Source organism: Loxodonta africana, chromosome 11 (assembly GCF_030014295.1).
Source record: "Loxodonta africana isolate mLoxAfr1 chromosome 11, mLoxAfr1.hap2, whole genome shotgun sequence".
Taxonomy (NCBI): domain Eukaryota; kingdom Metazoa; phylum Chordata; class Mammalia; order Proboscidea; family Elephantidae; genus Loxodonta; species Loxodonta africana.
This window is the reverse complement of record NC_087352.1, coordinates 49,964,981-49,989,082: the sequence shown is the minus strand read 5'-3', so window position 1 is coordinate 49,989,082 and position 24,102 is coordinate 49,964,981.

The window sequence follows — 24,102 nt, the reverse complement described above, 5'->3', positions numbered from 1 at the left end:
AGAGTGAGCTACTTGTATCAGGTGGACACTTGAGACTGTGTTGACATCTCCTGTCTGGAAGGGAGATGGGAGGGTAGAGAGGGTTAGAAACTGGCAAAATGGTCATGAAATGAGAGACTGGAAGGAGGGAGCGGGCTGACTCATTAGGCGGAGAGTAAGTAGGAGTATGGAGTAAGGCGTATATAAGCTTATATGTGACAGACTGACTTGATTTGTAAACTTTCACTTAAAGCACAATAAAAATTATTTAAAAAAAAAAAAGGCTATATGAAGACGGGACACAGTAGCGGGGTAGCCTGGTACAAGAAGCTTCCCCTGGTTCAGGTTTACCCTAGGGCAGTTTTGTTTCTCAGCATCAACCTTTGGGCAAATTCCAATCTGTAGCTTCAACTTTGCTTCTTCTTCTGTTGTTACTGGGTGCCATTGAGTCAATTTCAACTCATAGCAACCCCATGTGACAGAATAGAACTGCCCCATAGGGTTTTCTGAGCTGTAATCTTTATGGGAGCAGATCACCAGGTCTGCAGATCACCAGAGCCACAGGCTGAATTTGAACTTCCAACCTTTCAGTTAGCAGTCAAGTGCTTAACCATTGTGCCACCAGGGCTCCATCATCTCCTTCGAACAGGCTCTAATTGCCACTAACTCAGGAATAAAAGGAATCTTCTTCCTGACTGGGTCCCCAGGACCACCTTGCCAAAGAAAGCGTTTGATGCTTTGCAAGCATCGAGTGGTTTAGTCATTGGATTCATACGTAGCCCTCTTCCATCGCCATCTTTTACGCAGCATTATTTTCCCTTTTCTTTCATTGAAAAAGCTTTCAACCAGAGAGAATCCTAATTAATTTGAGGCAAGAATAATTTTTCCTACATCTTGCTGCTTCCAGTCAGTGATTAAAAGCTGCAATTTCAAAACGAACATCTTCAAACCTCACATGTAATATTGAGTGGTTCTGCTAAATAGCTTTTAGATGTGCTGTTCATGTGGTTTTGATGAGAGCTAGTGATGGTGTTAATTTCTGATAGAATACTATAGAATGCCTGTTCTATTTCTGACTAAGAGATAGCTTTGTGCAAAGGGAAGAACTCCAACACCTCATTTAGCCAGATTCAGTTAATTTTGCCCCGGTATTGCTCATGGCCTCTGCTTTTCTATACACTCCCTCGGTTTGCCTCGGAGTGGATTTCTTCCATATATGTACCTTTTGTCTTTCTAATGAGATGTAGCTTTCTTCAGTGTAGGGCCAACCTTTTCGCTAACATAATAGGTGGAATATTTTGGTTAAAAATAACTCATTTCTGCTAGCTGGAACAAAAAACAGAAAAGATCATTTAATTATATAAAGAATCATGCATGCCCCATGGCCTTCATGGAGGAGTGGCTCCAGAAATGAAAAGCCGTTCTGAACCAAGAGGTAGACATGCAGTGTCTGGCTGTGGTTAAAATCTGGGCACCACCAGAGATTAGAAGGTTATGAAAGCCAACAGTGTAAATGAAATTGCTTGGACAAAGAAGAGGGTGTGAGACAAAAATGAGAACTTGGAGTAGCCCTTGAGCAATACTATTTAATGGCTAGAGAGGCGACTGAAGCTCTAAAGGGACAGAGGAGAAAGGCTAGACTAAGAGAAATGAAACAAGAGCGTGTTGTGTTGGGGAAAGTGAGTCAGTACAGGCCAACTGTGTGAAATGTTGCTGGGAGATCAGTAAGAGGAGAAGAGAAGATGTCTGGTGGACTTAGCTCCATGGAGACCTCAGTGAGAAATGGTTCTGTGGAGTGATGGGGTGGAAGCCACACTGAAGTGGGTGAGGAGTGAGTTGGAGAAGTGGAGGCAAGAAATATGACCAAAGCTTTTAAGAAGTTTGTTTAGGAAAGGGAGGAAAGAACAAGGGTGGTGGCTGAAGGAAACATGGGATCTGGGTGTCTCTCCCATCATTACGGAATGATCCCATCACAGAAATGGAAAGGTTCAAGATAGGTGATTGTAGAGAGTATTCTCTCTCTCTACACGCACACACACACACACACACACACACACACTGTGTAGCACACCAGTATTCGGTCCTTCTAGCAGGAAAATTCTCCATATAAGAAAAGTAAAATCCAGAGCTATTCCTTTAGCATCAACATACCACCAAGCTGTTGTGGTTTGTAGACCAATTACATAATGACATTTGAGGTCCCTCTCGAGAGAAGCACAGGGGCCTCCTTCCATAGGCAATGATGAACCCAAAGCCCCTGATACAACAATTCCCAGTGTTTATATGACCCTTGCCCCATGAACCCTCAGAAGACTAAGTTCCACCAGGCTCCTAAAGCATGTGCTTTTGATCTCTTACAAAAGGATCCCACAGTACAGCACTCCCTGTGCATTTTTAAGCAGTAGTTTGCCCCATCTATTTTTAAGTCAGACAGACAGGCCTGAGAGAATTGTGACTTGCCATTGACAGTGGCAGGATTGTGAGGCCTAGACCCCACTTACCCTAAGGCAGACCGCAACCGTCCCACCAAACACAATGGGTACTTCATTCACTGGCTTCATCCTTGAATTTTGACTAGAAAAGCTCATTGTTGTTGTGTGCCATCAAGTCAATTCCAACTCATAGCAACCCTATATGACAGAGTAGAACTGCTCATAGGGTTTCCTAGGCTGAAATCTTTACAGGAACAAATCTTTTTTCCTGCAGAGCAGCTGGTAGGTTCAAACTGCTGACCTTTCAGTTAGCAACCAAGCGCTTAATCATTGCACCACCAGGTAGCTCCTTTAAGTCCACTTAGTAGATCTAAAAGTAATTCCTCCTCAACCTCAGGCCAGCATGCTTTTGTCGTGGTAACATGAGCCTGGCCCAGACAAGCCCGAGTGCTTCCTTGTGCGTTGGCTTCCTTTCAGACCCCTCCAGGAACTTGACAGTACACACCTTATTTCCTCTGGGAAGAGCCCCAGGTCTCCTGAGCTATAAATATTGAATCCTGTGAGGTTTCTTCTCAGAGCTGAGGTACAGCTAATGAAGTCTCACATCTATGCTGAGCTTGACCTAAAAAAAAAGAGTTTGAACTTTTAGGACCATAAAAGTGAGGAGTTTTTTCTTGCCCCAATATTAATGAGACAACAGGGTCTTCTAAGGAAGAAATCCCCACAAGTAGAAACTGTTGAGGAATGAGTGGCTACCTTTAAAAACCATGGAAGCCCCCCAAATCATGTCTCTTGCTGCCACAGGAGGCGGGCCACCTTACTGTCTACTCCATCTTCCCCAAAGATGAGACGGTCCCTGTGTCCACCAGTTTTGATCAGCCAGGAAACACTCAAAGTCCATGCCCTCCACATTCTCCCAGACTTGGTCCTATTGTTTCCTTTACTACTGTCCCTGCTGTGCATTGAAAAATCTGACAGCTTTCAGTGGCTTGCATGTATCCTCTAATCCCAACTTCTCAATGGCCTTTTGTTGTTGTTGTTAGGTGCCATCAAGTCTGTTCTGACTCATCACGACCCTATGCACAATGGAATGAAACCCTGCCCAGTCCTGAGCCATCCTCACAATCGTTGATATGTTTGAGCTCATTGTTGCAGCCACCGTGTCAATCCACATCGTTGAGGGTCTTCCTCTTTTCCGCTGACCCTGTACTCTGCCAAGCATGATGTCTTTCTCCAGGGACTGAACCCTCCTGACAACATGTCCAAAGTATGTAAGACTCAGTCTCACTGTTCTTGCTTCTAAGGAGCATTCTGGCTGTACTTCTTCCAAGACAGATTTGTTCGTTCTTTTGGCAGTCCATGGTATATTTGATATTCTTCACCAACACCACAATTCGAAGTTGTCAATTCTTCTTCGGTCTTCCTTATTCATTGTCCAGCTTTCACATGCATATGATGCCATTGAAAGTACCATGGCTTGGCTCAGGCACACCTTATTCTTCAAGGTGACATCTTTGCTCTTCAACACTTTAAAGAGGTCCTTTGCAGCAGATTTACCCAATGCAATGCGTCTTTTGATTTCTTGACTGTTGCTTCCATGCCTTTTGATTGTGGATCCAAGTAAGATGAAATCCTTGACAACTTCAACCTTTTCTCCATTTATCATGATGTTGCTCGTTGGTCCAGTTGTGAGGATTTTTGTTTTCTTTATGTTGAGGTGCAATCCATACTGAAGGTTGTGGTCTTTGATCTTCACTAGTCAGTGCTTCAAGTCCTCTTAACTTTCAGCAAACAAGGTTGTGTCATCTGCATAACACAGGTTGTTAATGAGTCTTCCTCCAATCCTGATGCCCCGTTCTTCATGTAGTCCAGCTTCTCATATTATTTCCTCAGCGTAATACAGATTGAATAGGTATGGTAAAAGAATACAACCCTGATGCACACTGTTCCTGGCTTTAAACCAATCAGTATCTCCTTGTTCTGTCCGAACAACTGCCTCTTGATCTATGTAAAGGTTCCTCAGGAGCACAATTAAGTGTTTTGGAATTCCCATTCTTCTCAATGTTACCCATAATTTGTTATGATCCACGCAGTCGAATGCCTTTGCATAGTCAATAAAACACAGGTCAACATCCTTCTGGTATTCTCTGCTTTCAGCCAGGATCCATCTGGCATCAGCAATGATATCCCTGGTTCCACGTCCTCCTCTGAAACCAGCCTGAATTTCTGGCAGTTGCCTGTCGATATACTGCTGTAGCCGTCATTGAATGATCTTCAGCAAAATTTTGTTTGCGTGTGATATTAATGATCTTGTTCTATAATTTCCACATTCGGTTGGATCACCTTTCTTGGGAATAGGCATAAATATGTATCTCTTCCAGTCAGTTGGCCAGGAAGCTGTCTTCCATATTTCTTGGCATAGACGAGTGAGCACTTCCAGCGCTGCATCTGTTTGTTGAAACATCTCAATTGATATTCCATCAATTCCTGGAGCCTTGTTTTTCGCCGATGCCTCCAGAGCAGCTTGGACTTCTTCCTTCAGTATCATCGGTTCCTGATCATATGCCACCTCTTGAAATGGTTGAACATCAACTAATTCTTTTGGTATAATGACTCTGTATATTCTTTCCATCTTCTTTTGATGCTTCCTGTGTTGTTTAATATTTTCCCCAAAGAATCCTTCACTATTGCAACTCGAGGCTTGAATTTTTTCTTCAGTTCTTTCAGCTTGAGAAACGCCAAGCATGTTCTTCCCTTTTGGTTTCCCATCTCCATTTATTTGCACGTGTCATTATAACACTTTACTTTGTCTTCTCAAGTCACCCTTTGAAATCTTCTGTTCAGTTCTTTCTCAATGCCCTACAGCCATGAAATTGGCCCTCTGTTCCCTGCCATGATCCCAGTAACCTTCTTCCCAAAGTCCTGAAATTCATTCTTAGTTTCTGTGGTGCTATATGGGTTTAACACCTGGCCTATCCCAGCACAGCTACCCAGGACACCTTACCCTCCAAAGCAATTCCATTTCTGAGGTCTTTGTCTAATGCTTTCTGAGAAATGAAAGATAGAGGATAGATAGACAAAATAACATTACTTATGTCCTTTAGGCCCATCGCCTCCCCTGCTTTGCTGCCCATTCTCCCCTAAATCTTTGCAACCTGATTTCTCCCAACATCACATTACTGAAACTGTATTCTTCAAGGTCAACTCTCAAGTGCTTTATCTAACCACTCCCTTCTTTCACTTCTCTACAGCAATTGACACATTTGACACTCTCATGCCCCTGCCACAAACACACACATACATGCTTCCCTGACGTTCTCTCTTCCTGGCTTCTGTGACACCATATATTGCAGTGGTTTTCTCTGCAACCTCTCTACCACTTCTCTCTTCTACAGTCTGGTAACTGCCAAACGTCTCTTCATATATGTTCTCAACCTCAAGCTATCGAAAACCAGACTGTGGTCTTCCTCTTCAAACATATTCTCCTGGGTCTTAAACGCCCTTACCATCTCCTAGCTTTCCAGGTTGGGCCCCAATGAGACAACCTACCCATTCACTTAGTTCCCAAGTCTTATTGTTTCTTCCTTTAAAATGCCTTCTAGATTTATCCCATCATCTTCAATACCACTCCATTCTCTCCTTTTTAGCCTTTCTTGCCCATCACAAATGGATTAACCTTCTTAAAACACTCACTAAGCCCCATCAACAGTGATGTCCACTTTCCACATGAAACTAAAGTCCTTGCTTTAAATTTAATATGCTGGCCACATTGTGTTTAATCAACTGGATTTCTCATTACTCCATGGCATGAATTACTTGCTGCAGCCAAACTCTCTACTTGATATATTCCTACCCCCATACAAACGAACACGATTAGCTTGCTCCCACTGCTGATGGGTTGATGGTGTTTTGCTCTCACTGGAAACATCCTGCCCCTCCACTCCACTTTCCCTCATCTTATTCATCTTACAGGGCCCTGTTCAAGCTTCACTTCCTCCGCCTGGTCACTCTAATCTCTTCCCTAATTTTTCTTGTTCTCACTACTGATACTTCTTGTATCAGGACATAGTACTAATTATTTTACGATAGGTGTAAGTACTCAACTCAACATATGTTGAAGATTAATTCTGACCAAGTTGCCAAGCTAGGGAATACAAAGGGTGGGGATACAAAGATTGCTTTTAATGGTCTGTGCCAGTGGCAGGCCTGGGGAGAGAAAGAAGGGTTTTAGTTTTCCCTTAATCTCCCTCAGTTACTCAGTCCATTCTTTAACATGAATGATTGATATTTTCTCAATTTTAGATAAAGGTTATGGAGCCTATGGAGGTAAAGTTTCCCCTTCTATCCAGATGGAAATCGTGAGACATCCCTTGTTCTGTTAATTGGCCAAAAAGGAAAAGTTGTTATTAGGTAGAGTACATTCATTGACCACAATGCAATATGATTAGAAACTGGCAAAATAAAGATAACCACAAAACATATCTACATCTGAATACTTTAAAATTGATTTTCAAATAACTCTCAAGTTTGAGGTGAAATAGAAGCAAATTACAAACTATTTGTAACTCAGCAACAACAGTACATGGCAAAACATAAGGAATGCAGCCAAAGTGGTACTCAGAAGCCAATGAATAGCAATAAACAAGTTTATTAATACAAAAGATAGACTGAAACTAAATGAACTAAATGTTTGAATTAAAAAGAACATAACAACATAATCCAAGGAAAATAGAAGGAAGGAAGTAAAAAAGAAATTACAAATTAATCAATAAAACGTCTGGTCCTTTGAGATCAATTCTTGTCAGGTTTGACTAGGACAGAGAAGGCCCATGAACACATGGTACCAGAGGAAGGCCTGAGGCTAAATTTCAGCCTGAATTTCTGTGCAGTCTCATGTAAATTCCTTCACCTCTCTCAGCATGGTCTCACCATCTATAAAATGCAGATAACAAAAAATCCTGCCCCACAAGGTGCTGTCCAGATTAGATGAGACAGCACATGTAAAGAGTTTAGTACAATGCCTGGGTCATAGAAACAGACAATAAACAGTAGCTATTATAATATCGCTATAATATAATATACTTAACAGAGCAAGCTGGTCTTAGTCCTGCCTCTGCATCAGGAGTGCCTGGGGAAATTTTAAAAATACTTGTTGATTGACTATTTCTAGTATTAGTGGTAATCTGGTTTTCTAAGCAGAGGAATCATTTTTAGAGTTCTCCAAACTATACCATTGAAACAACTATGGGTCATAGGTGCTCCTAAACTTGAGGATGCCTGATTCTATAATTTTCTTTTTTTCTCTAGATATTTCTTTGTCTGGTATCTTCCCACCCAAGCTTCAAGGTTGAAAAGCCTGAAATGGAAAATTTTTCATCTTTTTATTTTTTTCTCCCTACCTCAAGGAGTTCATATTTAGTGCTTAGTTTGGACAACAACAACAAAAAAAATTAAATCACCCACTCCTAAAAGAGAAGTTGTCTTAATTTGTCTTAATTTCCCTAGAAGCAGATCCTAAGAAAGGATTTGAGTGCAAGTAGTTTATTTGGAAGGTGATCTCAGGAAGCATTAATAAGAGAGTGGGGAAGTGAACGAAAGAAGGGAAGGCCAATAGGTTCATTAAAGTCCAGGTTACCACTGTAAGAAATCAGAGCTCAATGCCTTTGAGGACCTCTGGGACGCTGTGTAGAACATACCTCAGAGTTGTCCTATTCAAGGGGTGAGGAAGCTGGATACTTTATCACCAACTCGCATTCAACGTTGGTTAAACCTGCTCATGAGCCATTTAAGAGCCCTGGTGGCACAGTGGTTAAAAGCTCGGCTGCTAACCAAAAGGTTGATGGTTCAAACCCATTTGCCGCTCCAGGGGAGGATGATGTGGCAGTCTGCTTCTGCAAAGATTTACAGCCTTGGAAACCCCATGAGGCAGTTCTACTCTGTCCTGGAGGGTCACTGTGAGTCGGAATCGACAACGGGTGTTTTTGGCTTGAGCCATTAACTCCCCTTGCTCAAACAAGCACATGCCAGCAATGAACAAGCCCTCAGGCAGAATCACATTTGTTTGCAATAGGAAGCCACTGGCATCTAGGGGACCACGAGTGCCAAGGGGACATGGACAGGGCACAAACAGCATTGTCTACGGAAGCCAACCAGTATAAACCCAACACTCATATTTGGTCTGGTTTGTCTGCCCTCAGATTTAGAAACAAGTGGGGAATAAGCAACATGCTCCAGAAATTCTTCCACACTCTTCTTATACCAGAGATCACTTTTTATTCAGCCATCCTAGTCTTTAGAGGGATCCCTGGGTGGCCCAAATGGTTAAATGCTGAACTACTAGCTGAAAGGTTGTCAGTTCAACCCCACCAAGGGGCACCTTGGAAGACAGGCCTGGTAATCTGCATCCAAAAAGGTCATGGCCTTGACAACCCCATGGAGTGCAGTTCTACTCTGCATACACAGGGTCACCATGAGTCAGAATCAACTCAATGGCGAGCAACAACAACCGATCTTTAGGAAGCTCTTCATTAAAAATGAAAAGTTTTGTGGTTTTCAATGAAAGGAACTGGAATTTAATACAAGTAATGTATATTTTAATGTATAAGGGAAGGCCCTGGTGGTGCCGTGGTTAACTGATACAGCTGCTAACCAAAAGGTCAGCAGTTAAATCCACCAGCTGCTCCTTGGAAACCCTATAAGACAGTTCTACTCTATCCTCTAGGGTTGCTATGGGTCAGAATCAATTCAATGGCAATGGGTTTAATGCATAAGAGGAATACCTGAGTGGTGCAAACAGTTAATGTTTTGCTACTAAATGAAAGGTTGGCAGTTCAAATCCACTCAGAGGTGCCTCAGAAGAGAGGCCTGGTAATCTACTTCCAAAAAATTAGCCATTGAAAATCGTATGGTGCGTAGTTCTGCTCTGACACACATGGGGTCACCACGAGTCAGAATCGATTCTATGGCAACTGGTTCCAAAAATATTCTTTCTTGAAAAAACATCTGATCACAGGGTATGTGCCTGATTGGAAGATGTGTGTAATGAGGGTGTTGAAGAGCAGTAACACAGGGAGGGGCTAGCACACTTAAAAATTAATACAACCACCTAGAAATACCATGCAGAGGTCCACAGAAACATTTGCAGCATTTTTAAAATTAGTCTTTACACAATTTCTAACATTTACACAAAAATGGCACTCGGTGCACATGTCTTTCTTGTAATAATTTCTCAGAAAATCCTCACAGCATTTAATTCCTTTTTTTCCCACAGTTTACAAGATAAAGAGCACAGATGCCCCCGTCTTCAGACTGAAGCACTGAGGCATAGTGATCTTTTTATAAATCCTCTTCACATAACAGGACTGCCATTTCCTCTGTGGAAGAACTGGCTTTGGCTGAATTCTCACTTTTTTTATGAGCTCAGTGTAGTAGTGGTTAAGTGCTACAGCTGCTAACCAAAGGGTCAGCAATTTGAATCCTCCAGGTGCTCCTTGGAAACTCTATGGGGCAGTTCTATTCTGTCCTATAGGGTCACTATGAGTCGGAATCAACTCCATGGCAGTGGGTTGGTTGGTTGGTTATGAGCTCAGGTCAGACCCAAGCATGATGGCCTATCCTGACAGGAACAAAGTCACAGCTAGGGTGGGGACAGGCTAAGTTCTGAGCTTCATCAAAGAGGCTTGGGACATAGGATGTGACTTGGGGTAAACTGGACTAACTTTAAATAAACATGTAAGGGCTTCTATTTCTCAATCAGAGTTTTACTCCACCTTAAGGGACTAAAAAAAAACTCTCAATTGCTTAAACCACATCCACAAGTCCCTTTGGGAAGTGCCTTCAGGGTCAGGTTAAATGCCATCCTGACGCAATGGAATACCGTCTAGCAAAGAGTATGTACACAGTCAACTTTGCAAAAATATGGATGAAGTTTACAACCAGGATGTTGTCCAAAAGAAGCCAGACTCAAAAGGGGATGGACAGCTTGATTTCATGTATAGAAAGTTCAAAAGCAGGAAAAAATTAGAATGCTGTTAGAAGTCATCATAATCATTACTTTTATAGGGGGTTGTGAGTGACTCAAATGGGGTATCTGAGGACTTTGGGGTGCTGGTGATGTTCTGTTTCTTGATCTGGATTCTGGTTTCATCATTGTCAATGCTAGTTGTTGTCGAGTTGGTTCCAACTCATGGAGACCCTATATGAGCAGAGCAGAATTGTTCCACAGAATTTTCAAGGCTGTGACCTTTTGGAAGCAAATCGCTAGGACTGTCTTCTGAGACGCCTCTGTGTGGGTTCAAAATGCCAACCCATCAGCTGGTAGTCCTGAGAGTAACTGCTTGCACCACACAGGGACTCCTTTTGGTTCCGTAGGTGTGTTCAATCTGTGAAAATTTATCAACCTGTATGCTTACGATTTGGTCCCTTTCTTTTGTATGTTATATTTTAATAAACAGTTTTTAAAAAGCTAGCTAAGAATAAAAACAGAATTACAACTGTAAATAGACTTAAATGAAATTAAAAAAAAAATTACTGTCAAGTCAATTCCAACTCATGGTGACTCCATGTGCTACAGTGTACAACTGTTCCATAGGGTTTTCTTGGCTGTAATCTTGATGGAAGCAGGTCACCAGACTTTTCTTCCACAGTGCCACTAGGTGGGTTCAAACTGCCAACCTTCAGGTTAGTAGTCAAGTGCCAACCATTTGTGCCATCCAGGGACCTTTAAACAAGATAAGCTACTTAAATACCTTATACCTGGCACATAGTTCCAAAAGAAACCAAACCTGTGGCCATCAAGTCAATGCCAACTCATAGCGATCCTATAGGGCAGAGTAGAACCGCCCCATATGGTTTCCAAGTCTGTGAATCTTTATGGAAGCAGACTGCCACATCTTTCTCCCGAGGAGCAGCTGATGGGTTCAAAACACCGACATTTGGTTAGAAGCCGAGCACTTTAACCACTGAGCCACCAGGGCTGCTGGCACATAGTCAGTACTCAGTAAATATTACCTATTATTGGGTATTATTATCACTATTATTATTATTACCATCTGATCATTTTTTGGACCTAACCATCATAACCTGTTTTGGCTACCTGTTAGCTTGTCCACAGGCTTAGCTCTATTCATTATTTTTTGCCTGTTTCCAAAAATTAATTGGCTACTCCAAAAAAAAAAAATTGACAATATTTAAAAGAATGTGCCACAGGTTCTGAAAGTAATTCTAAACAGAGTTTCCAAAATTATTCTGAGCAAAAGCAATGTCCTTAGAACGAGAATGAAGACATAGCCTCCCTCCCTTCCGTGAGCTTCATTGGGATGTAGGTTCAGTTGGGCTGTTAAAACTGCGGTGAGAGTCAGCGCACGTTAGAGCCACAACAGTTCCATGGGGCAGGCCGCCCAAACTCAAACGAATCTTCCAGTTTCTGCTAGACCCCTGACGCCTGTTTAGACCCAGCCTTTAGCCTAAATGGCTTGTCTTCTCAGTCTAGGGCAGGTGAGTTTCTGAAGTCCTCTGATTTCAGACCATGTATTTCGAAGTCGAGGGCTTTCTCACTATTTGCTAGTAAGGGAGCCTGTAACACGCACACCTCCACCCCAATCTTAAAAAAAAAAAAAGGGTATTCTTTTCTGTTTGTGATGATGAACTAAACCAAGAAGAAGAGAGAGGCTATCAGTCATAAAACCAGCAGGACATAAAATTCTAAGGAGCATCTTGGGGTTGATAGGTTATTCTCCTTGGATTCATATAGGGGTATCTCTGTTTCCTGAACTATAACAAGTGAGAAGTGAAAGCTATAGTAATACTATGATTTTCAAAGGAGCTCTGGTAGTGCAATGGTTAAGAGCTCAGGCTGGTAACCAAAAGGTTGGTAGTTCAAATCCACCAGCTGCTTCTTGAAAACCCTGTGGGGCAGTTCTACTCTATAGGATTGCTATGAGTCGGAATCAACTCGACAGCAACGAGTTTGTTTTTCTTTTTGGGGGGGGTTTTGCATCTAAGCGGAACCTGCGACTGTCCTCATCAACAGAACATCAGCAGAAGTACCATGAGCCCCTCACAAGCAAAGATGATTAAGAAGAAACGTGTGCCTTCTACATGCATTCATCATGGGTTTTCTGGCTGCAGATATACCACTCCAAGGATCCAGGGGATGGCAGAGCCACAAGATAGAAGGAACTTGCGTTTCTGAACTTCTACATGGAATGTACCTATCAATCAAGTGACTGAAAAATAAATTTCTATTGAGTTAAGCCTATAAAACTTGAGGGTTTTATTTATGATGGCAGCTAGCTTTACCTTAACTAGCACAACAGAGCAGCAGAGAACACAAACCATGTAAATCATCATAACCCGGTGGGGTTATTGTTGTCGGTTGCTATCAAGTTGGCTTCAACTCGTGACACTTAGGCATAACAGCTAAAAGTTGTCCAGACCTGCACTGATATGTCCGAGTCCACTATTGCGGCTATTGTACACTGTCTTCCAACTTAGGGGGCTCATCTTCCAGCACTGTATCAGATAATAGTCTATTATGATGACAGGGTTTTTGGAGGTGGATTTCCAGACCTTTCTTCCTAGTCTGAAGCCGGTTCACCATGGGCGACCTTGCTGGTATTTGAAATACCTATGGCATTGCTTCCAGTATGATAGCAAAACCCAAACCACCATAGAAGACAAACTGACAGATGGATGGTGGAACCTGGTATAGTGAGAGCTATGTCAACAACATGCCATGAGTGTACCAAAAGGGCAAGATGGGAGAGAAAAATTTACTCAGGAATTTGGAGAAGATACATCACAGAGGCAGTAGGCCTGGAAGAAACCAGTTATTTGATTTTCACCAACAACCTTATCACCACCATTTGACATATTAAGACTCTAAGTCCAGACAGGTTAAATGACTTGGGCAAAGTGATCCAGCTTATCACTAGTAGAGCCAGGACTCCTGATTTGATTCCAGCTCTCTCTCCTTGCATGACCCTGTCTCAACGCTCTTTTTGGAGAACCACAAACCCATAATCTAAGAACTGAGAGGACTGGCCAGGACAGGGTTTAACCAGAAGCTTCTCCCCGTTACTGTCTATCAGACCACAAGCGCACCACTCCCAGGAGCAATCCTGCTCAGGGACTTGTGAATAAGTCAACTCCTTTCCTTCCACAGGGGCCAAGCAAATAAGAACATGTAACCTTAGGTAGCATGGGTGGCTCAGTGGAAGAATTCTTGCCTCTTGGCCAACGCACCTCAGGCATAGCAACAATTCATCTCTCAGTGATGGTTTGCATGTTGCTATGACGTTGAACAGGTGTCAGGAGAACTTCCAGACTAAGACAAACTAGGAAGAAAGGCCTGGTGATGTACTTCCAAAAATCAACCAGTGAAAACTATATAGATCACAGTGGAAGACTCTTCAATCCACAACCGATCATGGGGATAGCACAGAGCTGGGCGGCATCTTGTTGTGTTGTACACAGGACTGCTGGCAGCTAACAACAACCTTAGGAAGCATGAGGGTCTTGTCCACAGGGCAAAGGTCCTTGCTGCAGCAAAGCCTCTGTGTCCACTGCAGATGTGACCGACTCTCTCCCCACCAGAGAGCAACCTGGCCGCTTGGGTGCCGAAAGACAGACCAGAAAATGGAACATGGTAGGGAGGAGAGAGAAGGGAGACCTTTACCGTTCCTGTTTTTCACTTTGAAAAGAGATGTTTTGGAAACATTAAGTAGGAGGATTTTAATACATCCACACCCTCCAAAAAGACAGTTTCTTTAAGGCAGCTCTTCCTGGCGTGTACAAACATTCTTCCTGACAAGATAAATGGCCCTCGCTTCACCTGGCTTTTTCTTTCCCCTGGGTGTCTCCAAAGCAGATTTCTTCTTTTTTCCTATTGAAATAACCAGCTCTCGGCCCAGGGGGCTACGAAACACAAGATGAAAATGTAACACTCCCCAGTGCACAGCACACCACTCAGCTCGCAAGAGCACAGTGCTTCTGCCTATTTGAATTATGTGGAAACAAACCTACCTCCTTGCACTCATGCAAGCGTAGGGCTTCAGATGTTTTGCAGTCTTGCATCAGACAAAAACTGGATCTAAACCCACCAGTTTGTTTTAAAGAGCAGCAGAATTTCAGCCAGAGAAGACTGAATTAGGACAGACAGTTTTAAAAATATGTTAACTGTTCAAATTATTTCTCTCTACTCCACCTGCCCCCAAACAAACTACAGGCTATTTGTATCCAGACACACAAAACAGTTTGAAAACTAGCTGCAATGCTGGTAGAGAGTAAAAATGTGACCTTTCTGGCCATAGATACCAAACACCTTTAAAATCTTCAGTTCTTTTGACCTAGTGAGCCCACTTTTGTGAATGTATCCTGAGAAAATGACCACACATGGATGCAAAAGTTTATATACAAGAATGTCCACCGAAAAACTTAGGTTAGCAAAACAAAACAAACAGAAAAACACTTAAATATCCGACAATAGATAACAAGAGTTTTCTAAACTATGGTACATTTCTATGAAATGGAGTCATATGAAGATATTAAAAACAATACCATTGGCGTCGAGTCGATTCCGACTCATAGCAACCCTACAGGACAGAGTAGAATGCTCCATAGGGTTTCCAAGGAGCAGCTGGTGGATTCGAACTGCTGACCTTTTGGTTAGCAGTCTGAGCTCATAACCACTGTGCCACCAAGACTCCCTGCATAGAAAAATGTTAAGACCCACTTACAAAGCTGTATATTAGCGTGTATATACACTTTAAAATATATGTTTGAGCCAGGAAAAGCCTAAAAGATATACACAAAAATATTAATAATGGGCTATCTTTAATTCATCAAAAAGCCCTGGTGATGCAGTCATTAAGTGCTCAACTGCTAGCCAAAAGGCCAATGGTTTGAACCTAACAGCCATTCCACTGGAGAAAGATGTGGCAAACTGCTTTCCTAAAGATTACTGTCTTGGAAGCCCTATGGGGCAGTTCCGCTCTGTCCCATAAGGTCGTCAGGAGTCAGAATTGACTCAATGGCAATGTGTTTATCTTTGATTCATGAAAAATCATGTGATGCTAGTGTTTAGTTTACTTATCCGTATTTTCTGATCGTTTTCATTACACAGATATTACTTGTACTACAAAAAAGTAATAAAAAATAAAAATAACTGAGTGTAGTGAAGCTAAAACATTTTTGATCTCCGCGAGGCCAGGTCACTGGTATAGTTGAATTTCTCACTAAGCTGTCACCTGCTGCAGCATTAGGAGCGGAGCCGCCTGAATGGAAACACCCGTTCAAAGAATGCTGCTAACTAACGTTCTACATTCCAGCCTGGCTCTGGGTATCCAAGACCCCTTGCACATGGCACTTCTGTGAATCTATAACATAAACATGTATTTATTGCTGTTGCTGGATGGCATTGGCTTAATTCCAACTCATAGACTCCCCATGTGACAGAGGTCATATAGGGTCACTATAAGGTGAAATCAACTCAAGGGCATACAACAGCAACAATATACATATATTTGCATTTATATAAATAAACGTATATAAACACAGGTATGATAACTAGAAGATAGGCAGAGAGGTAAACAGGAGCCGCAGAGAGAGGGGTCTACAGTGGGCTTTTTTTTTTTCAAGCAGGAGCAGCAGAGAGAACAAAGAATAACCTTCAGTCGACAGGCCATTTGATGGATGCCGTGGTCACTGGAGACAGGCCCAGAGTACCTTGGATTTTGAGAAGTCGGCCAGGAACCAGCCAGCAAGGGGGGCCCTTCAGACTGGAGACTCGGACTCAGGGCTCCCCTCAGCAAAGGCTGGGTGGGTGGCGTTAAAGAAAGGTTGCCAGATTCATCTGTTTAATCAGCGAGCTCCCGGATGATGCTTGGAATTTGATGTGGATCATTCCAAACTCTCTCCAATCGATCAACAAGTATTGATTGAGTGCCTACTGTTTGCCAGGCTTCAGCACTAGTCATTTTGGGAAATGCAGAATGAGTAGAGAACGAGGTCTCTGTCCTCTTCAGTTAGCACCAGAAGCCCACACTGAGCAAAGTGGGAGCTGCCTGAGTATGACAATGGGAACTACAGAAATGCAGAGGACTGGGCTTTCTGAGATCTAGGAGGCCAGGGGACATCAGACAAGAGGTAGGATCTGAGCTGGAGTTGGGGGTGCAGGAAATATGACTGGCTGAAGAAGTACACATGTGTATTCGGGCAATGCTAGCCACAGTAATAATAATCTCTGAAATATCAGTGCCTTATGATAGTTTATTTCTTGTTCATATAAAGGCCATCTGGCAGCAGGGGTGGGGGTGGGACTTTTCTCCATAGGCCATTCAGGGTCCCAGGTTCCAGTGGATCCACTATCTTCAACCCATGCCATGCAGGCCATCAGGGCCTCAACATAGAGCCAGCAAACGGGGAGACATGGGCAAGGATCACAGGGAGGCTTATCTAGCTCAGGCCTGCAAGTGGCCCACATCGCCTGTCCCACATCCCATTGGCCTATCATCTGCCCCATTGCCCCACATAGATGAGAAGGTGAAGGAACGACGGTCCCTGGCCAGTCAGCCACTTTCCAGCAGCAACTCTCTGAAAGGGGAGCACAAAGCTTTGGGGGAAAGCTGCTACAGAAAGCAAAGGTCCAAAGGTGGAATCGTCCTGGTGGCGTGTTATGAATTGAATTGTGTCCCCAAAAATATGTTTTGGGATCATAACCGTAGTACTTGTGGTTGTGATCCTTTTTGAAAATGGCGTTTTCTTTGTTATGTTAATCAGATCATGCCCGAGAAGAGTGGGTTCTCCATCTAATCATCTCTGACTTCTAAAAATAGCAAATTAGACCCAGAGACGTACCCACACAGGGGAAGACAGAGGCCGCGAGAGGATCATTCACAAGCCAAGGAATGCCCAGAGCTATCCACAAGGAAGGAATCAAAATAGCCAAGACCTTGATTTGGACTTTTAGCCTCCAGAACTCTGAGAGCTGTTCTTTAAAGCCCCCTACTTGTGGTAATTGTGTCACAGTAGTACTAGGTGACTGAGACACAGTGTGTGAGGCTGCAATGACACAGTTACATGGCATGGGGGCACAGGGGGATGGAGTCTGGCATAGGCTGGCGAGACTTCTTCAGGAGGGGAGGAAGAGCCTCTAATCAAGGTTCTTTAAGATGACGAAGGCAGGGATGACAACCGTAAGCCTATAATGTCCAATCCAGGCCAGGCCTGGCTTCATTGGCCAACACTGTAGCTGTGTTTGGAATTTGAATGACTTCAGGTAGGTCCTGTAGTCCTCCTGATGCCATAGTAATCACTTCTCATGGTGTCTCAAACAGGTCCCAACACCCTCCTGTGTTACATGCAACCCCTTCCTTAAATATAACTTGGATCTTAGAGAATGTTCTCATTCCCGATATAAATCAAATAGAGGTCAAGAGGAGCTCAACCAGAACAGAGGGAACTAGGGGTCTTTGGCTACCCTATGAGCACCTCATATGTGGTTTTTCTGGAAGGTCTAGAGTACCCTATCCCTAAGGCTGTGGAGGGTTTGACTGTGAATATTAGCTCTAAAGGTTCATCAAAATTTAAGTCCCACCCCACCCCGAGGTAAGGCAGGTGACATAATGCTCTCCTATAACGATGTAAGTTCATACGTTTGTCATTTTTCAATCATGGGACCACAGATGGTGGCATTAGACAAGTCACTGGACCTCTCTGGACCTCAGCTGTCTGTAACACAAGTGACCCCATGATCTCTAAGCTCTTTTTCAGCTATAACATTCTGTGATTATGAGTTGTTTTCACACAGGAAGACCACATGTATGTTAATAAGATCCCAGAAATTTTAGAAATCAAAACAGAGGAAAAGGAAAAGAAAAAGGCCTTGGAGATTGTTGAAACAACACTTCCCAACGTGTTTGTGGAACACGAGCTCTGTAGAATCTTAATAGGATGTGTGTGTGCACGTGTACACCTGTACTATGCGTATGTGTATATGTGTATGCATGTGTGTATATACAGGAGTAACCACTACATAGTTTTTCATGCATTAGTCCATTTAATCCTCCCAGAAAACCTATCATCATCATCGTTTTATAGATGAGCAAACTGATGTTTAGAGAGATTGAGCACCTGCCCAGGATTAGAGATTTTAAGTGGAGGGGAAAGATGTAAGTAAACCCAGGCATGTCTGAGTCTAGAATCTGGGCTTTCGGGCACTACACTCTGCTGCTCTTGAGTCATGCCCATTTGGGAATCACTGGGTTAAACAAAGGGAAACTGATCCATTTTTTGCAACACTTCTCCAAGCCCTGAGGATAGCCATGTGCGTGGGAGTATATGGTGGCTAGGAACACAGACTCCAGGGCAGCGCTGCCTCTCTTGAACCCCAGCTTCGTCCCTTTCTGGCTATGTGACCTCATCTGTGAAAGAGGGAAAACAACAGCACCTGCTTCACAGGGTCACCTTCAAGGATTATATACATTAGCATGCTTTGAGATCAAAACAGTGCTTGGCACAAACTAAGTGCTATTGAAGTGTCAGCTCTTAGAGTGGGCAGCACTGTCAACTAAATTGATCCTGGATCCAAGTTTCCACGGAGCATCTCTCAGGGGTATCGGCACGATCTGGACCACGCTTCTCACTTAACGATGAGGTCGCTGAGGCTAAGAGAGGTGATAGGCCTGGCTGAAGGCCACATGGGCTGCTAGTGCCAGAGCTTAAGCTGAAGTCCAGCTCCCAGGCTCCCCGCTCAGTGCCTGGCCCACAAATCCACCCTGCTTCTCTCTAGAAGGTTCAGACATTTTCTGCAAATTGAGTTACAGAATTGTTACTAAATGAATGCTCACACAAGGACGAGGCTTCCAGCTCCAGGCAGTTTTGGCTCGTTTGTTTGTTTTTTGTTTTTGTTTTTTGTCCTTTAGGCATCCATCTAGTCCCAATACAGGGACTCATTCTCACTCAGAACAAAAAAGACCCAGAGTGAAGTCTTCTGCAGCCATGCTGCCTCCCCAGAGGGCGGCCTCCGACAGCCCACTGCTTCACTTTTGAGTCTCCTCGGGCAAAATGACATTGCCCACCAGGAGTGCTGGACTCCTGCAGCCGACAGTGCAGACAGCCTGCCGGCAGGGCAGCCACCTCCATCCTCCACACTGCCCAGCAAGCCCTGGGAGCCGGCTGCTCACCCACTGAAAGGGGGAAAAGGAGAGAGGAGCAAAGTTATCCCCCTTGGGCTCTCAGAGTGAAGTATTTTAGAAAATAGGACTAAGGGTGGCAAAGACTACAAATTAAAAGTGAAATCAGGCAGAGATGGGGATGGAAATCGTTCTTTCAATTTGTGTGATTTCTCTGAGGTGCTCCATGCATCTTACTTCTCCAGTCTGTGCGATGGTTGCAAGAGTGGTGTGAGTGTGTGCGTCAGCGTGCATGTGGCATGAATGAGCATGTGTGAGTGTGTGTATCAGTGTGTGCACTGTTGAGTGAGCATGTGTGGATGTGCGTGAGAGAGCGTGTGTGTGTGTGTGCAATCATGTGCGTGGTTGTGTGCATGGGTATGAGTTTGCGTATAGGTTGTGTGAGTGTATGTGTGAGTGTGTGTATCAGTGTTTGTGTTGTGTGAGTGAGCATATGTGTGCATGTGCATGAGGGTGTGTGTGAGTGCATGTACATGTGTGTGAGTGAGCATGTATGTGTATGCATTTGTGTGTGTGTATATGCGACTATGTATGAGTGTGTGTGTAGAGGGAGAGGTCAAGAGACAGAGAGCAAGCTAGAAGTAAGAGTGAAGGAAAGCCAAGACAGAAACTCCTGAGCTTCAGGGCCCCATTCAGTGGTTCTTTCTCAGGCAAAGGTATTTTATGCTCTCCCAGTGGTTTGGTTGTGCCTGTTTGTCTAAAAGTTCTGACATGAGCACCAGCCTGCCATCCTTTTCTGATCTAGCTCTACCTGTTGCTGTTTTTGTTGTTGTTAGTTGCGATTGAGTTGATTCTGACTGATAGCGACCCCATGTGGAGCTCGTAATTGCTGGTACAGTGTCTTCTTTTTTGCGCCATGAAGCTTCAGTCCCAGGTTATTCAATTTAGTCCTTCAATCGATTACCATGCATCCCTTATCAGGGGCTGAATACCTGAGCACTTCCCTGGACCAAATGCATTTCCTCTTAAAGGGGCGATTCCATGGGTTCTCTGTCCACTCACTGGCCCCATGAATTGACCCGGTTAAGGGCTCTGAGTTAATTCACTTCACAAATAGAATGTGTGAGTTCTCCACAGCCACACTTGCCCACCTCCAGGGGAACACATCCATGAAAGGGTGCTGTGAGCAGCTCAGAGAGAAATCTCTCCCAAATCGGCCAACCAAATAATCCCAGCCCACTGACAATTCAGTCTCTGCGTGGGATCCTCCATATATACAAACTGATTCAATTAATTAAGCCCTTTTTTTTGGGATCTTTGCTTGAATCCAAGTAAGGTAGTTGTTTTGTTTTGTTTTTACTAAACAAAAAAGACACTAACTGTGTACATCTGAGTTATTGTTTTCAATATAGTCAGGGATTTTTGACTGATTTTCAGTAGTTTTACCATTATCCTTTTTGTTGTTGTTGTTATTTTATGCTATATGTAGATTCAGATAGTCTATTCATAGCATAGGGATGAGAAGGAAGAAACAATGGTCAGAACCCCTCAGCTTGCCCAGCGCAGCTCAGTGTATCTGTTAAGACCCCACATTAGTCATCCCTCCCAAGAGATGGTTTCGGTCAGCAGCATCTACTGTGCAGGTGGTCAATCACTTATTCAGCAAGCCTTTATTGAGTACTTACTACATGTCCAATCCACCATCCACCTGTCAGCTTATTGTACTGTGGTGGTTTGCATGTTGCCTCGATGCTGGAAGCTATGCCACCCAGTTTTCAGATACCAGTAGGATCACCCATATGGACAGGTTTCAGGGGAGCTTCCAGACTAGGCAAACTAGGAAGAAAGACCTCGTGATCTACTCTCGAAACTCAACCAATGAAAACTCTACAGATTCCCACAGAATATCGCCTGAGAGGGTGCTGGAAGACGAGCCCCCTAGGCTGGAAGGCCCTCAGAATACACGGTGGCCACAACAATGGACTCGGACATACCAACAATGGTGAAGACGGGGCAAGGCCAGGTACAGTTTTGTCCTGACTCCCAAGTCAGAGCTGACTCAATGGCAACTAACACCAACAACGTTGCTTATGTTCCCCCACTGACAGCTTTGAGGCCAGGATCCACACCTATTCACCTAGCTAGGTGCCCAGTGCATGGGGTGTGCTCAGGAAACACGTAGAATGAATGACTTATTCAGAGCTGTGCCTTTGTCGGGGAGCTAGAGAAAGTGGGTCCTTTCAGTGCTCATGTAAAAGGGAGTGCTGGGATGCAGCAGTGTTGTCTCTGTGACAAAGGGAGTGCTGGGATGCAGCAGTGTTGTCTCTGTGACGGCGTCTTTGGGGAGTGGTGGTTACAGGTATGAAGGTATTTTTAAAAGCCTATTTAGCCAGAGCCTGTTTGTGTGCTGGGGTGTGAAACTCTATGAATGCATTATCAGCAGGGTCTTAGATGGGTTTGTGTGATTTGCTTTGGCCAGATACAGGCTCCTTCTTCACACATTCCCTGGAGGCAGAGGGACAGACAGGACCACCTGCTACTCTAATGACCCCCACATCCCCCCTCAACTAATGCGGGAAGTGTTCTGGTCTTTAAAGGAACAGCGTTAGCTTGCTTTAAAGGTGTGCTATCCAAAACAGTAGCCACAAGCCACGCATAACTATTTAGCACTGGAAATGTGGCAGGTCCAAATTAAGATGTGGCCGTGAGTGCAAAGTAATCACCAGATTTTGAAGACTTGGTATGAACAAAAGAATATAAAATACTTCATTAGTAATTTTTGTATTGATTACATGTTAAAATGGCAATATTTTGGATATATTGGGTTAACTATGGCTATCATAACATTTAAAATTACATATGTGGCTCACGTTATACATTTATTGAATAATGCTGCTCTAAAAGATGCCCTATGGCGTGGGAGCATCCCTAGAATGTTCTTATTTCATTTAGGTCTTGGAGAAATTATATAATTTCAATAGATAAAGAGGAGGGTGGGGAGCTCACATGAGAAAAATGCAGATACCTGAATTCACAAAGTATATTTAGTCAAAGAGGATGGACCAGTTGGCCACAAACCTACCCTGAGATTTTCCTGTATTTGGTCTTATTCTTTGTGGGCTTGGCTGTCAGCTTCACTGCCATTCCAGTGTGTTGGTAAAGAAAGTACAATAATGACAGCTAACATTTCGTGAAACCTGCCATGTGCCAGGGGCTGTATTAACTGCTTCATATACATTACTGCATCAATGAAGTAAGCACCATTTTACAAATGAGCCGAGCAGACAGAAGGGTGCACAGAAGGATCACGGGAGTTATAGGAGATAAGAAACAGTGGTGTCCCAGTTCCTGGCTGGGCACGTAGGTGTCTGCTGGGCCTGTGCCCTGGCTGAGGTTGGCAGGAGGAGCCGGCTGACTTGGTATCCTCCCAGCACCTGGCAGAACGCCTTATGTGTAAGCACATGCTCTCTAAACATTCATTGATTCGCCACCCCAGCCTTCTCCCTTCCCCTTCACTTTAATCATGCTCCCGTCCTTGTTCCCATCACCTCTTCCCAGGAAAATCCCTCCACTTGGGACAAAGCATGGTCATTAGGGCCAGATGGTCTCAGGTTTGGAACCCAGCACTACTTACTACTTAGTGGCTGAGTAAATGAAAGGGAGTTGAGCCTCAATTTCCTCCCTTATAAAATCAGGGGAACTCATACCCACCTCACAGGGTTGTAATGAGAATTAAATTACATGTTGAATGTAAAGAAACTCCAGGTATACGGAAAAAAAAATTTTTTTTTTTTTTGTTTAAAGCGCTTAATAAATATTAGCGAGTATCACTATCCCCACACGTCTTGTAAGTTTGTTGTACTGTGGTGGCTTGGATGTTGCTGTGATGATAGAAGCGATGCCACCGGTATTTCAAATACCAACAGGGTCACCCATGGTGAACAGATTTCAAAGGAGCTTCCAGACTAAGCCAGACTGGGAAGAAGGACCTGGCAGTCTACTCCTGAAAAAATTGGCCAGCGAAAGCCTTACGAATAGTGGTGGAACATTGTCTGATATAGTGCCGGAAGATGAGTCCCTCAAGTTTGAAGGCTCTTCGAAATACGACTGGGGAAGAGCTTTCTCCTCAAAATAGAGTCAGCCTTCATGACACGGATGGAGTAAAGCTTTCAGAACCTTCATTTGCTGATGTGGCGTGACTCAAAATGAGAAGAAACAGCTGCAAACATCCATTACATCTTGCTTGGTAACGTGGAGGGTCAGCAAAAAAGAGGAAGACCCTCAACGAGATGGATTGACACAGTGGCTGCAACAATGGGCTCAAGCATAGCAAAGATTGTGAGGAGGCGCAGGACCTGGAAGTGTTTTGTTCTGTTATACATGGGGTCACTATGAGTGGGAATCGACATGACGGTACCTAACAACAAGAAGTATCACTATCGGTCCTTTTCATGTGGCTGACCTCAGATGGTTCTCTATTTTCTGGATCTCATTGGTGGTGGATGGGTGAGCAGGAAGCTCATGGTCTGGGGGATTAGGGATTAGAAGGGGTGAATTGC